The 15255-nt window shown below is 35.8% G+C and overlaps 1 protein-coding gene across 2 annotated transcripts in view; it reads left to right on the top strand.

Annotated features, from left to right (window-relative positions):
* Positions 1 to 15255, top strand: part of IL1RAPL2 (interleukin 1 receptor accessory protein like 2) — a 1257588-nt gene that overhangs the window by 839281 nt on the left and 403052 nt on the right. The gene's annotated exons all lie outside the window — the stretch shown is intronic.

Below are 15255 nucleotides of genomic sequence, written 5' to 3'. Positions count from 1 at the left end.
AATCTGAAGGCATCACTTATATATATTTATATGTATGCATTTATATACAGTACTAGTTGATGCCAATATAATCACAAATATGTGAAATTTGGCATGAAAGCCATGTGGTAGTACCCAGTTTTGAGGGGATCACCTAGCATATTAAAATAAATTTTGTTAACTTGGTTTTGTTGAAACACACACAAGCATTCTCATAAAAGTTTCTGACCCCTAAAGAACTCTAGTTTGAGAAACAATGATGTGAGGGTAAGAGATACATAGACAGTCTTGCTGTGACTTAATATATTAGGACATTTCCCTGGTACTATTAGATTTAATCCTACCTATTTGATCATATAATAAAAGTGAGATATATGTGACATGAAATCTCAAGCTGGCTCTGCCACTGTCTTTATAGGACTTTAATGAAAATGCTTTACCTCTATGAGCCTCAGTTTTCTCATCTATAAAATGGGAGTTGGGGAGAAAGAGACAAAATAAACAACATGATCTTTAAGGTTCCTTCTGGTTTTAAAGTCTACCAGAGTAGATTTTGAGGTTCAGAGAAGATGATATATATGTAACTGTATAAGTATTGGTATACACACAAAAATATAAAATATTTATTTAATACTATGGATCTCAGCTCATTTGTGAAGGCATAGCATTACTACAAATTCATTATAAAGAATATGCTTTTTTTTTGCTGTTTTGTACCTGTGACCAGAAATCATATACTTATTCATCAACTTTATATTTTTCATCATAACTTTCCTGTGTGAATTTTCTGTAAAAATGTGTCTAACTTGATGATTATGAGTATAGTTCTATTTTACTTTGTTTATGCCATCACAGTAATCATGACCATTTCCTTACTATGAAACATATAAAACTACATTATATGTGAAGCTTAATTACAGTGTGAAGTTAGTTCTTCATAACATTTAATTTAATAAAGATCCCTTTTCAAATTAGGGAATAAAGGACTTGGCATTTTCAATACACTTAAAAATTAAGACCTCTTCAACTCAGGTTAATTTAAAAAAACAGAAAGTGATTGTTATATTATGCTTTGAGTCTTTAGTATGTGAGTAATTGAAGAAAACAAGCTATTCTATAAAAGCATGAATTAGTAACTCCGACCATGTCAGCTGCCACAATTTTGCCTGTTTAAACAAAGAATTTCAAATGCATATACTCATATTGAGACATTCCACAAGAAGTTTTGAATCAAAACAAATACTTTACCAAAACAATTTTTTTTTCCATTAATAGTGACTCGAAATTAATACCATTAGGAAGACAGAATGAATTGTTGTGATCACGGATTTTCTGCAAACATTTGCAAAAAAATTGGACTTTGTTTTTTAATTGAAAGATTTTTGTGATTTCCAGCTTAACATCCCCATGTTATAAAGACAAGCTAGTCTGACAACTAGGGAAAAAAGGGCAATAACCAGAGTCTATGAAGAGGCCAATTCAGTAACGGTCCAATTTATCATTGAAGATAGTGGAAGGCTTGCATCTATCTCTCAATCTTGTCACCAATGACTGTTTTGTTCCTGAAATCACCCTTTAATTAGGACAAAATATTCATTTTCTTGTGTCTAGATTTGTCAGAGGGTTTTTTCCTATGTATGTGGGACGTCTCTTTTATCCACAATTTAATTTTATTTAATACATCCTGATTGTATCTTACTACCATTTTGTCTTGATTTCATTTACTTTGTGTCTTGTTACATAAAAGGGGTACTGGTACTAATCTTTGGGAATTAGCTCCTTATTAGAGTCATTTGAAATTTGCAAATTCAGTTGCAAGCGTGTATTTCTGCTTATAAATAATTGACTGCAAAGGAATTCCTAGCATAAATTACTTTATTTTACTTTTAATGTGTTTTTAAAATATCCTCACAGGAGTGATTTTCTTCCTACTTAGCTTTGGCAGCAGATTATTTTGTGCTTTCCTATTCCATTTTTTATTTTACCTTTTTTTTCAATTATTTTTATTAGTTGGAGGCTAATTACTTCACAACATTTCAGTGGGTTTTGACATGAATCAGCCATGGATTTACATGTATTCCCCATCCCTATCCCCCCTCCCACCTCCCTCTCTACCCAATCCCTCTGGGTCTTCCCAGTGCACCAGGCCCGAGCACTTGTCTCATGCATCCCACCTGGGCTGGTGATCTGTTTATTTTACCTTTTTATACAGTTCATGGAGTTCTCGTGACAGGTATACTGGAGTGGTTTGCCATTCACTCCTCCAGTGGATCATTTCTTGTCAGAAATTTCCACCATGACCTGTCTGTCTTGGCCTGTATGGCATGGCTCATAGTTGCATTGAGTTACACAAGCCCCTTCAGCATGACGAGGCAGTGATCCATGAAGGGTACATGAACTCAAGCAAACTCTGGGAGATGGTGAGGGACAGGGAAACCTGACGTTCTGCAGTCCATGGGATTGCAAGAGTTTGACATTACTTGGCAACTGAGCAACAACAACAACTCAATTCCTATTGTGGATTCTATGATACACCACTTGCTTGGTAGTGTTTTTTGTTACTATTTGTGATTTATAGAACATTTTCTTTGTCATTTTATACGTTTCTTTGACAGAGTGGAGCAGATTGAGTGAGATTCTTTTAATCTTGGAATCAAAGTATTATCTTAGATACCTCCATTTGTTGGCCTTGTTACTGTCTTCTATGGCCAGGATCTGGGTATAGGCATTAAATTGCCATTTTCCCTAAAAGATGATCCATTGATTCTCTCAGTTACCAAATTCTACTGTTGTGATGACTTAAGCTGGATTATTCAGTTGTTAGACAAGTACCATTCAGGAGCTGTGAATGTCTCAGAGAAATTTCCTCTGGGTAATTGTGCTCAATGTTTTCAGGAAAGGAACTAGAGGCTTGTCAGCCATAGGTTTGACAAACATCCCACTAGTCATCTCATGTTTTCCTTTTGGAGAATTACTGTCTTTCTAGGGTGGATTGAATATAGAGTATGTCTCACTTTGTTCTGTCTAGACTAGCAGATCTCTAAAATAGTTATTTTCCAATGACTTCCAAGGTGATAAATGAATATTTTGTTAGTAGAGTGTGCCTTTAGGTAGGGTGCTTATATAATTATCTTCCCAACTGGATAATTTTTGAAATTGAAAAAGGATCAATTACTAAACATGCTGGGGCAACTGGCAGATATTGGGACCATCACAGACAATTGCATTATATGTTCTACTGAACTTGGGACAACATGGTGATTTGCCTCAACCCTGTCCCCAACCTTCCTCAACCTCCCCATCTCCCCTTTCCCTAACCTATGGAAATATTCTATGAGATATACATAGCTCAGAGTCTCTTCAGTCATACTGATTTGTGTTCTTTTAGGAGTCACTTAAAAAAAGGAAACATCTATTCACCTGTCTTCCAATCAATTAAATTTTTTTTCATCATATGTTTCCAGTTCTCCCTCCTCTGTGATTGTGCCTCTTTAACAGTCAGACTTTCAGAGAAAAAGGAAGATTACCCCATGCTCTCTCTAAAATGCAAATCTAATCACATCACTCAACTCCATTAAAACCTAAGTAAGTCTCCAGTCTGATCTGGCCCCTGTCTCAAATCCCACCACTCTTCACCTCCTTCCTCTCACCAATCACAATTTCTCCCCATTTATAAGCTGGCATTCTACTGATACCAAAACATTCATACGATTGAATCCTAGAAGTAAGGAGTGTGTTTATACATCAAAAAATCGTCCCAACATCCAGCAGAGTGCCTACAGTATATCTGGTGTTTGATGAATGTTTTTTTATGTTATTTAAGTTTTTTATTTATTTTTTGACTTTTTATTTTATATTGGAGTATAACTGATTAACAGTGTTGTGTTAGTTTCAGGTGTGGAGCAAAGTGATTCAATTATCCATTTTAAGTATAGCAGCATGTACTTGTCAATCCCAATAAATGTTTATTGGATAAAAGAATGAATGAGGAGTTAAATGCTATAGCAGACTTCTATTTAAATTAATATATTTGTAATATGAATTAGTATATAGCAACCATTATCCTCTTAATCTGCTTGTTTAAGAGTTTCCTATTTTTTTTAAGCAAAGTGCAAAGATATTGCTTTATAAAATAGTAAGTATTTCCCACTATCTGATGGGCCTTTAACATGCTTAAGGGAAGTTAATATATTAGTACTCACAAGTTAATTACCAAAACCTTAATTAACCACCTTTCACTTGCAATTCTGTGTGAGGCAAATAACTTCACAGATAGTTACACTATCTGTGGTACAGGTTTTTGCTTCTGGTACAGTTAATCTTGTAAATATATGTTTTAGATGTCTTTCTTCAGATAAGTCTAATAAGAGACCTACTAACAAAAAACTGAATTTTTAAAATCAGTAGGTAAAGAAAATATATGATGAAATAAGTTAAAGACCTGGAATTACTATCACTAACCTCACAATAATGCTTAAAAAATAGAGCGCACAAAACATTTTCACAGATATTTTCTTCATTTAATTCTTGGGCTAATGGGGTGAACTCTTTGAGGGAGGCAAGGCAAGGTAGTTATTATTATTCATTTTTTTACACATGAGAAAACTAGCTTGTGGTATTTTGTTAATTTAGTTCAGCCAATGTAGTTAGGCTTCAATTATTTATGATGCTCCAGAGTGAATAATAATCATGTTGTAGGGTGCTCCAATAAATTAATGATACCTAAGGAGTCTCAGTCATAGCATAACTTTGGGTTATTTGAAATATGCTGTTCTGAAAAACTAGCCCACTAGGCTTAAAGAAGACTGACTGTGTCTGAAGATTAGAATGATAAAGATTAGTCAGGTTCTGTTGGCTACTTACTCTGAATACTTAAGAGGCACAATCAGAAACCACTGAGGTTTCATTTAATTGTATACTTAGGACCTCTCCTTAAAGCAGTTCACAGAGTTAGTGTGAATCATTCTTAGGAAGTAGAGATTTTATAGAAAAATCTTGTGTTACATTCCCCTCCCAATAAACAAAATATAAATAAATACATAGATAAATACATAAATAAATGATGTCCTCTTATCTTGGCTTCAGCTGATAAAAAATAAGTATAGTTCTAGACTAGGTAAAGTCTCCTGGCCCTTCCACCAGTATTTGAATTACTGAATTGTCACAAAAAATGTATATCAAGTATTTTTCACATTTAAGACATTGTGCAGCATGCCACAGATCCCAGGAGATGATGAGGAATTTTGACAGTGACATATTTTTAAAAGTACAAATGACATATTTTTGAGTTATGAAACTCATTCTCAGCAGTCCTAATAATACATTTATCCCTCTTAGTGAAAAGGTCTCATAAATCAGCCAGGGCAATGTGCAGTGTTCTCAAATGCATGTATGGAGATATATGTGCTCCTTTAGTATTCCCATCAGTTGTACTGAAGCATGAAGTGAGTGTGTACATTTATGTGTGTGTGCGTGTGTGTGTGTTTTCTCCAGAGTTTGATGAAAACATGCAGAAACTCGAATAGATCCCCTTTTCAAATGAACAAAACTTAATGCATTCCCTTTGGCTATATGCTCTAAGTCCTTGGTTCTTATTGGCATCCATTTTAAAATTTGGATACTTGCTGAAAAATAGTTAGAATTAAAGCATGAAAGTGGAAAGTGAAAGTTGCTCAGTCATGTCCGACTCTGCAACCCCAGGGCTACACAGTCCATGGAAATCTCCAGGCAAGAATACTGGAGTTGGTAGCCATTTCTTTCTCCAGGTGATCTTTCCAACCCAGGGATTGAACCCAGGTATCCCTCATTGCGGGCAGATTCTTTACCAGCTGAGTAACCAGGGAAATCCAAGAACACTGGAGTGGGTAGCCTATCCCTTCTTCAGTAGATCTTCCCCACCCAGGAATCAAACTGAGGTCTGCTGAATTGTGGCCGGATTCTTTACCAGCTGAGCTGCCAGGGAAGCCCTGAATTAAAGCGTGGTTATGAGGAATCTTCTACGAATATGTTGATTTCAGGAAGATGTCAATTCAACAAATACTTTTGAGTGTTTACTGAATCAATTCAATAAATATTGTTGCAATATGAACTGGATTGACCAAAAAGTTTGTTTGAGTATTTTTCATACAGAAAAACCCAAAGAAACTTTTTGGCCAACCCAATAAATAAGTATAAAGCTAATATAAGTATAGCTTATACTAGACACTGAGACATTTAATTTTTGCAGTTACCCTCTGAGAGCATTATTATTAACCTCCTTTTTAAACGGCCTAGGAACAAGGCTCAGAAAATTATAATGACCTGTCTCTGATCCAAAGGTCTTTGACAAATCATTTAATAATTTTTTGGGACTTACTTGGTCGTCCAGTGATGAAGATTCCATGTTCCCAATGCAGGGGGCCTGGGTTAAATCCCTGGTTAGGGAACTAGTCCCCACATGCTGCAACTAAAGATGCCCACATTGCCACAACTAAAGATCCTGCATGCCACAACTGAAATCCAGCACAGCCAAATAAATAAATAAAAATAAATAAATATTTTTTAGATGGTCTCTTCCTTTAAAAATTTTTGCACTTTTCTTTAAAATGCAGATAAGTAAGCAAGTTCACAGTATTGTCTGATAAAATGAGGTGATGTTTGCCAAATGACTTGTGTACTCTGAACCACATGAGAGGTTTTCTGTTGTCAGCTAATTTTGCTTACCTGAATGGTTTACTTAATGAGTAAACAAAGCATGTCCTTATGGCATTAACCAGGCAGAGATATCTATAAATCTTAATGAATATTTTTATAGTGTAGAAGTATCCACAAGAAAAATATCTTTTTGGATTTTCTAAAACTTATTTTCTATTTTAGAATTGTGCTTACTTGGAATTATCTGTATTTGGGGATATGATCTTTTCAGTACTGAAGACCTCTAAATGTCTCAGTTTACCTTATTGTTAAACATGTGGGGCTTTGGAATTCTCTTATTCATCCAATCACTCATTATTTCCAAAATCTGCAAAGAACTATCTTTTCTTTCCTTCTCAAATTAATAGAATATCACCCTTCTTTGATAGTCATCTGTCATGACTGTTCCAACAGTTACCTGTTGCCCTTCTCCAGTCTTTCTCTTCTTCTAATCATTTTTACTACTATTTATAAACTTACCTTGCTAAAACTCTACTTCTTTAATTCAGGGACCTATAAAAATACATATATATGAAAATAGAGTTATAGATGTAGAAAACAAACATGGTTACCAGGAGGTAATGGGGGGAGAGAAAATTGGGAGTTTGGGATTGACATATATACACTACTATATATAAAATAGAGAGCTAATAAAACCTTCTGTACAGCACAGGGAACTCTACTCAATACTCTGTAATGGCCTATATGGCAAAAAGAATCTAAAAATATATATATATGTGTGTGTGTGTGTGTGTGTGTGTTTGTGTGTGTGCTTGTCTGATTCACTTTGCTGTACACCTGAAACTAACATAACATTCTAAATCAATCATATTCCAATAAAAAATAGAAAGTTAAAATAATCCCCATCGCTTGCCTTATCAAAACCAAATGTCCCTGCATTGTTTTCAGGATATTTTAAATGTTGACCCTTGACCATGAATCTGATCTCTGGTTTCACTGTGTCCCTAATGTTCTGTTCTGGTTAACCTGATTTTTCTCATTGCCTTCTACATAGGCTAGGATAAGTCTTCCGAGATTTTGTTCTTGTTATTGTTCTGACATTCAGTGTTTTTTCTCCTTCTTTCCATTTATCCAATTCTCACCAAATATCAACACTCAGCTCAAGCTCTAATTCCTCTATGAAGTCTTCTCTGTTACTTCTGGTGATTTTCAGTTCCACTTTCTCTGATTACCCTGTTATAATTACACACATTTTAGCACCTAATTGCTCTCTAATTATTTGATATATGTTAGTTTTGTCTCTAAAACCAGCCTATAAATCCCCAAAGAGTCTAGAAGGGTACTACACAGTAATTTAATAAATTTTCCTTGTTTGTGAACTAGGAAGTATAGACTCCATGAATTTAACCTTACCTAATTTGACTAGATGGAATTAGCAATAGAATATATGGTAATGCATATTGTTTTGTCATTGACAAATGTATAGAGTTTCTTCAAACATGTAAATCTTGACACTAGAAGAATCTAGAAACCACTTTTCCAATCAGTGTTCTTCCTCTGGGGCTATGGGCATCTTCATAAAAGTCTTCATGTGACCATCAGAAACAAAAAATATTCTTCTTAAGCTCATTTCAGAGATGAGAAAGTAGAGACTAAGAAGGGAAGACTAAAATGAGACAAAGATGCTTAAGCTGGGTCATAACAGATAAGTTGGATATTTAACAGAAAAAAAAAGATAAGAGGCAAAGGAATTCCAGAAATCTAAATCATTAGAAGAGAGACATGATATGTCTTCAGTGCACTCAGTGGCTTATACATTGTATAAGATGATTGGAAACTAGAGATTGTTCAAGGCAAGTAAGGGTATGGAAATACAGGGTGCAGTTTGAAAAAACACCTTAACACTTCAAAATTAAGATCATCACATTTGCTATCATTTTCCCAGTTAACTCCCTATATCTTTTCTCGGTGATTGCACCAGCACTCACCCAATTTCTTAAGTTTCTCATGTAAGAAATTCAGCTATCATCCTGCACTTCTTATTTTTCCTTCTGTTCCCAGCACAACTAAGTAATAAAGTCTGTTGAGTATGCCTCCAAATTAACCTGGGAAACAGAAATGTAAATTCTGAGGCCCAACATCACAGCTCTTGAATCGGAAACCCCAGGAAACAGAGCCCAACACTCTGTTTTAACAAATCCTCCCAAGTGTACTTAGGCACAAGAATATTTAGGAGACATTGCTGCAGACAACAAGGAAGTTTTGGGAGACATGAAGCAGGCAAGTGACAGAGTAGGGTGTGCACTGTAAAAAAGGCATTCTGAAATTTATATGGAAGTTGAAATGGAAGAGAGTAAAACTAAGGTAGCAGAACCAATTAGTAGAATACAATTTTTTTTAAAGGAGGGAAGAAGATGTCAATTTTTAAAATAGTAAAGATTAAGATTGATTGATGTTACCATTTGTATGCATAGGATAAAGAAGAGGGAGTAGTCAGATTTACTGATCTTATAACACTAAGTAAACATGAGGGTCAGGGTTTGAAGAAAATAATTAATACTCTGTTTTTTCTTCTCTTTCTTTATATATATATATATATATACACTGAACTGTGTTATGGTGCCAGGTGTCAATGTTTGTTAAAAACTTGGATATTTGAGCCTGAACCTCAAGATAGAGGTAATGGCCTACAGATAAAGATTTGGGTGTCAGCTGTGTACTAAATGGTAATAGATATTGTTTGAATGGGTTAAGTAACCCATAAGAACATTGAGGGTGAGAAAAGGACCAAAGATCAAGTTCTGGAGTATAGCAATATATAAGGGAGACATTCAGAGAAAATAGGAATGGCTAGAGAATAAGGGAGAGAGCCAGAAAATTGATATCATGGAGACAGGAGAATAACATTTCAATGAGGTCAACAGTATCAAATGCCATAGACAGATCAAGTAAAAAAAAAGAACTAATTAATTATATTTGTCATTTAGTGAGTCACTGATGTCCTTAGTAATCACAGCTTCAAGGAAATTTTGAGAGCAGAAGACAGCAATACATTGAAGAGTTAATTGGAATATATTAAGTTGAAACTTTAAATATAACTTGTATTTGAAAGGAAAGAAAGAGACAGTGACAGATAGATTGAGACCGTATCAGTGGAAGATTTTTTTTAACTAACAGAGAAAATTTTGTATGTTTATAATCCAAAAAAAGTAAGCTTAAGAAGGAAAGTTTGAAGATCAAGTAGATAGACAGGAAACTTGATGTACTAAGATCTCAAAGGATTGAGGAGATAAAGAGGTATTAACTTTGAACATCATGCTATTATTATCTACAAAATCATCTCCCTCTCTTAACTAAATTGATAATCCTCAAGTGAATGGACAGGTTTTTTTTTTCAGTCCTTAATGTACAAGGCTCCAGAGATGTTTGTTGAATGAATGAAGGCCATTTCTTTTGACCCTTCCTCTCTCAGCTACTTACTCTTTATTGGTTTTTTCCTTACTTTCGTCCTTACTTCTCTTTTTTGTCACTATATTCAGTCTCTTGACTGTGTGTATCACAACAAACTGTGGAAAATTCTGAAAGAGATAGGAATACCAGACCACCTGACCTGTCTCTTGAGAAATCTGTGTGCTGTTCAGGAAGCAACAGTTAGAACTGGACATGGAACAACAGACTGGTTCCAAATAGGAAAAGGAGTACGTCAAGGCTGTATATTGTCACTCTGCTTATTTAACTTATACACAGAGTGCATCATGAGAAATCCTGGTCTGGAGGAAGCACAAGCTGGAATCAAGATTGCCAGGAGAAATATTGATAACCTCAGATATGCAGATGACACCACCCTTATGGCAGAAAGTGAAGAAGAACTAAAGAGCCTCTTGATGAAAGTGAAAGAGGAGAGTGAAAAAGTTGGCTTAAAGCTCAACATTCAGAAAACTAACATTATGGCATCTGGTCCCATCACTTCATGGCAAATAGATGGGGAAACAGTGGAAACAGTGGCAGACTTTATTTTTCTGGGCTCCAAAATCACTGCAGATGTTGACTGCAGCCATGAAATTAAAAGATCCTTACTCCTTGGAAGGAAAGTTATGACCAAACTGGACAGTATATTAAAAAGCAGAGACATTACTTTGTCAACAAAGGTCCATCTAGTCAAGGCTATGGTTTTTCCAGTAGTCACATATGGATGTGAGAGTTGGACTATAAAGAAAGCTGAGCACCAAAGAAGTGATGCTTTTGAACCGTGGTGTTGCAGAAGACTCTTGAGAGTCCCTTGGACTGCAAGGAGATCCAACCAGTCCATCCTAAAGGAGATCAGTTCTGGGTGTTCATTGGAAGGACTGATGTTGAAGCTGAAATTTCAATATTTTGGCCACCTGATGCAAAGAGCTGACTCATTTGAAAAGACCCTGATGCTGGGGTAGATTGAAGGCAGGAGGAAAAGGGGACGACAGAGGTTGGATGGCATCACTGACTCAATGGACATGAGTTTCGGTGGACTCCAGGAGTTGGTGATGGACAGGGAGGCCTGGCATACTGCAGTCCATGGGGTCACAAAGAGTCAGACACGACTGAGCAACTGAACTGAACTGAACTGAGAAGATCACATCCATGTCCAAAGTTTTCATTTCTTAGACAGGAGAAGCTGATTTGTGACTAGATCTTTTATACTCAGAATAATACTGAATAAATATACCCTGGTGTCTCAGACGGTAATGAATCTGACTGCAATGCAGGCGACCCAGATTCAATCCCTGGGTCTCAGGAAGATCCGTTGGAAAAGGGAATGGCAACCCACTCCAGTATTCTTGCCTGGAGAATTCCATGGACAGAGGAGCGTGGTGGGCTACAGTCCATGGAGTTGCAAAGTCAGACACGACTGAGCAACTAACAGTTTCACTTTTCACATACTGTCACTGGCTTCTTGTTTGCCTTTTCATTGAGCTATAGTAAGAAGAATTCAATTAACTTTGAATGCCATGTTCCAATACATTGTAAATAGTTGATATAATTTCACTTCTTAGTCTACTTGCCAGGCTCCTTCCCAAATCCTCCAACCTCAGGAACATTCCATTGTCATCCTCTTCTCTGTTCCTCCAGTAGAAAGTAAACCTTGTTGCATACCTTCTTTGGAAAGAGCTTCAGAGAAGTTTTTTATAGTGATTCTAAAATGCATCCGAGTAAACTTGCCTATTCCAATATTCTTTGCTTTTAATTTCTTGACTTGTCATTTGCTCTAAGATGTAAGTAGCTTCACAGTAAAAGAAAGAATATTATACCTAGGTTGAAGCAGGATAATTATTTTTGTCCTAAGAGAAAAATCTGGTCTAAAGATATATTTGATTTTTTTTTCATATGTGCAATTAGGAATGACCATTTGAAATAGAAGCAGAGATGCCCAAGAGCCCAATTTCCAAAGTAGTAATTTGCTATATTTATTTCAAAGTTAGGCTCTATGTGTAATTTTAGCAAATGCCTTGGAACTGAACCAATATGCTTTAGGAAGATTTAGATGTTTAGTTTTTAACCCTTCCATATTTGCTTTAAAAGTTTTAATAGTTCCCTGTGAATGAAATACATTCTAAGTATAAGAAAAGGGCTATTTCCTCTTCAGTGCCTTTTTGTAGCAACTAGAAGGTGGTTTTGAATGTCAGCTATTAAAAGAGCATGTGCTCTTCCTCTAGGGCAACAGCAGTCTTCTCCTTTCTTCTCCATAGTGCCTGGTATAGTGCAGGAGAGACAGAAACTCAGCCCATACTTCCTGATTGGAAAGTTCACAGAAGCAACATCTTGTCCTCTACCTCCTTGAGAATATCCCTGTTGACACTATATTTAGAAAATGGGTTCTTGTCTAGGTCTGGAGACAAGGTTGTATCTGTGGAACAGATAATCATTATAGTTCATATGCATACAAAACAACATTTCAGAAAAGCAATGAGGTAATTTGTATAATCTTTGGAAGTCCCCTCGAAAGGACCACAAGCAGTGGAGGCTGGTAAACCCGTCCTCCCAACTCAGGGGCTCTCTTGTTGGCCCCACCGATGCTCTAGGTTCCAATTCTCTGAACCATTTTTGTTCTTGTTTTTTATCTATAAACTTTAGAAGACATTCTATTATTTACTAATGCTACTTTACTGATTACCTCTTAGATTTGTTCTTGTAAGCAGAATAAAGGTCAAAAATCAATTTAACTATTACTGGTATCTACCAAGCAGTCTCCTCTTATTACTTTCCTTTTTAGAAGTCTCTTCCTTAATGCTCTAAAAGTACTATGTTTAGTTTACCACAGCAGCATTGCTCACCTTACATTGTAAAGGCCTGTTATTTTTATCTTTCTTCCTCATATTGAATAGACCATAAGCAAGAAGTATTTTCCATTTTTGTATCTTCTGTACCTGGTACAAAATACAGTGTATAATAATTATTCAATATATATTTGTTAGATCAATGAGTGCATGATCCTTCAATATATCTAAATTTGCTAGCCTATTTTAATTACCCAACTCCATTTATGTATGAGCACATATTATGGATTAGTCACTGTGGATACAATGGTAAATGAAAATAGAGATGATCCATACTCTTACAGAACTAACAGTCCAGTGAAGGAGGCACACTCATAATCACACGAATAACTTGTAAATTACAACTACTGTAAGTGTCATTAAGGAGAGGTGCGTAGTGCTGATAGCTAATAGCAAGGCAGGATGAGAGGTTGACCTAATTCAAAAGAAAGTGATACTTGAACTGAGATCTGAAAGATGACTTGGCATTGCCTAGTTAAAAAACAAAGAAAATCTTCCAGGATGTGACAACATTGGTGTGCAAGTCTTGATCAGAAGCTGCAAAAACAGGTAGATTCTAAATCATGTAGAATGTAAAGGCCATGTTAAGGAGATTTACTTTTTATCCCCAAAGCAATAGGAAACATAGCCTATAAAACTCTTGATCATTCTATTGTTTTCCAAATCTACAAAGCTTAGTCTAAATATTTCTAACCAAACTATTCTCCACTTGTAGTCTAATCACCACTCCTTTCCACTCATTCAACTCCTCTTAATCATTCAAATGTAGTTCAAGTTGTATGTTCTCTAAGATTACTCCTTGATTACAGCAGTCTAGATAGCGTAACCTTTTGATTTCTTTGTACAAAATTATACTACTCATGCACTCACTGTAATGCTTCACATATTGTCCTACTTTGTATTTTTAAAATTCTTTTTGTTTATTTTTGGCTTTGTTGGATAGTCACTGCTGCACTTGGGCTTTCTCTAGTTGTGGCAAGTGTGAGCTACTCTTTGTTACAGTGTGCAGGCTTCTCATTGTGGTGGCTTCTCTTGTTTTGGAGCATGGGCTCTAGGCACACAGGCTTCAATAGTTGTGGCGCACAGGCTTAATTGTCTTCTGGCATGTAGAATATTTTCAGACCAGGGATCAAACCTGTGCCCTCTGCATTGGCAGGCAGATTCATAACCACTGGACCATCAGGGAAGTCCTGTATTTTTACAATAGTTTCATACATGGTTTTGGGTTCAAGAGATTGTGTAATAATTGTCTTCTGTTGCTGTTGTTCAGTTTCTCATGGACTGCAGCATCCAGGCTTCCCTATTCTTCACCATCTCCCAGAGCTTGCTCAAACTCATATCCATTGGGTCGGTGATGTCATCCAATCATCTTGTCCTCTGTCATCCCCTTCTCCTCCTACCTTCAATTTTTCCCAGCAACAGGGTCTTTTCCAATGAGTCGGCTCTTCTGAATCCATTTTAAATATTCATAGCCCAGTTTTCTATTCATACTGCATTCCCAACATACACTGAGCATGAAACTAAATACAAACCAATACCTGAAATAGATTAAGGGATATATTTTTACACTAGCATTCTTTCTGATGATATAAGAGCAACAATTTGAAAAATGAGAAAAAAAGAACAATCATATCAACTGGTTTTATTGGTTACATCATGACAATTGTTTCACTAAGTTGACTTGTCTTTTCACTACATTTATCAATCAGCTCTTTTCTTATTCAATAAGAATGTATTGAATGTGTGTTATGGAACAGCTATTTTGTAGATAGGCACTAGTAATTAAAAGATGAATATGATATGATCTTGACTGTCACAAAGCTCAAAGAGATAGTATCCATAACTACTAAGAATAAGCACATTTCAATTCCCCCCAAAACTAATATGGATTGGTTGGCAGTCAATCCTTAAGCAGTTCATAAATGATGCATTTCATTTTCATAGGAAATCCTCACTGTAAATTAGAAATACAAAATCTGGATATTGTAGGGTGCGTTCAGTATTCAAGTAATGCACAAAATACTCATTTGCTCCATGATTATTGTAGTTCTTGAAAGGCATTATATGATAATGTGAAATAGCAGAGTTTTGTAGGGATAACAACTCATCTACATTTTCCAGTAAGTTTAGGTAAATTATCTTGCAATCATGAGATGATGCAGAGCTAGGACTCCTTGAGGTCTGTGATTCTCTTTGTTATGCCACTGACAAGTTATGGAGAAGTCCACAGATAGAGATCAGCGATCAGCCACTGATTGTGAAGTTTTTTGTTTTATCCTTTGCAAAAGGTTTTTAGTTAAGTATATAGTATACTATTATTCACCCTAACTCC

The sequence above is a fragment of the Odocoileus virginianus genome, chromosome X, assembly GCF_023699985.2.
Source record: "Odocoileus virginianus isolate 20LAN1187 ecotype Illinois chromosome X, Ovbor_1.2, whole genome shotgun sequence".
Lineage (NCBI taxonomy): Eukaryota > Metazoa > Chordata > Mammalia > Artiodactyla > Cervidae > Odocoileus > Odocoileus virginianus.
The sequence above is the reverse complement of the archived record's forward strand: the minus strand, read 5'-3'. Positions and strand labels throughout refer to the sequence as shown.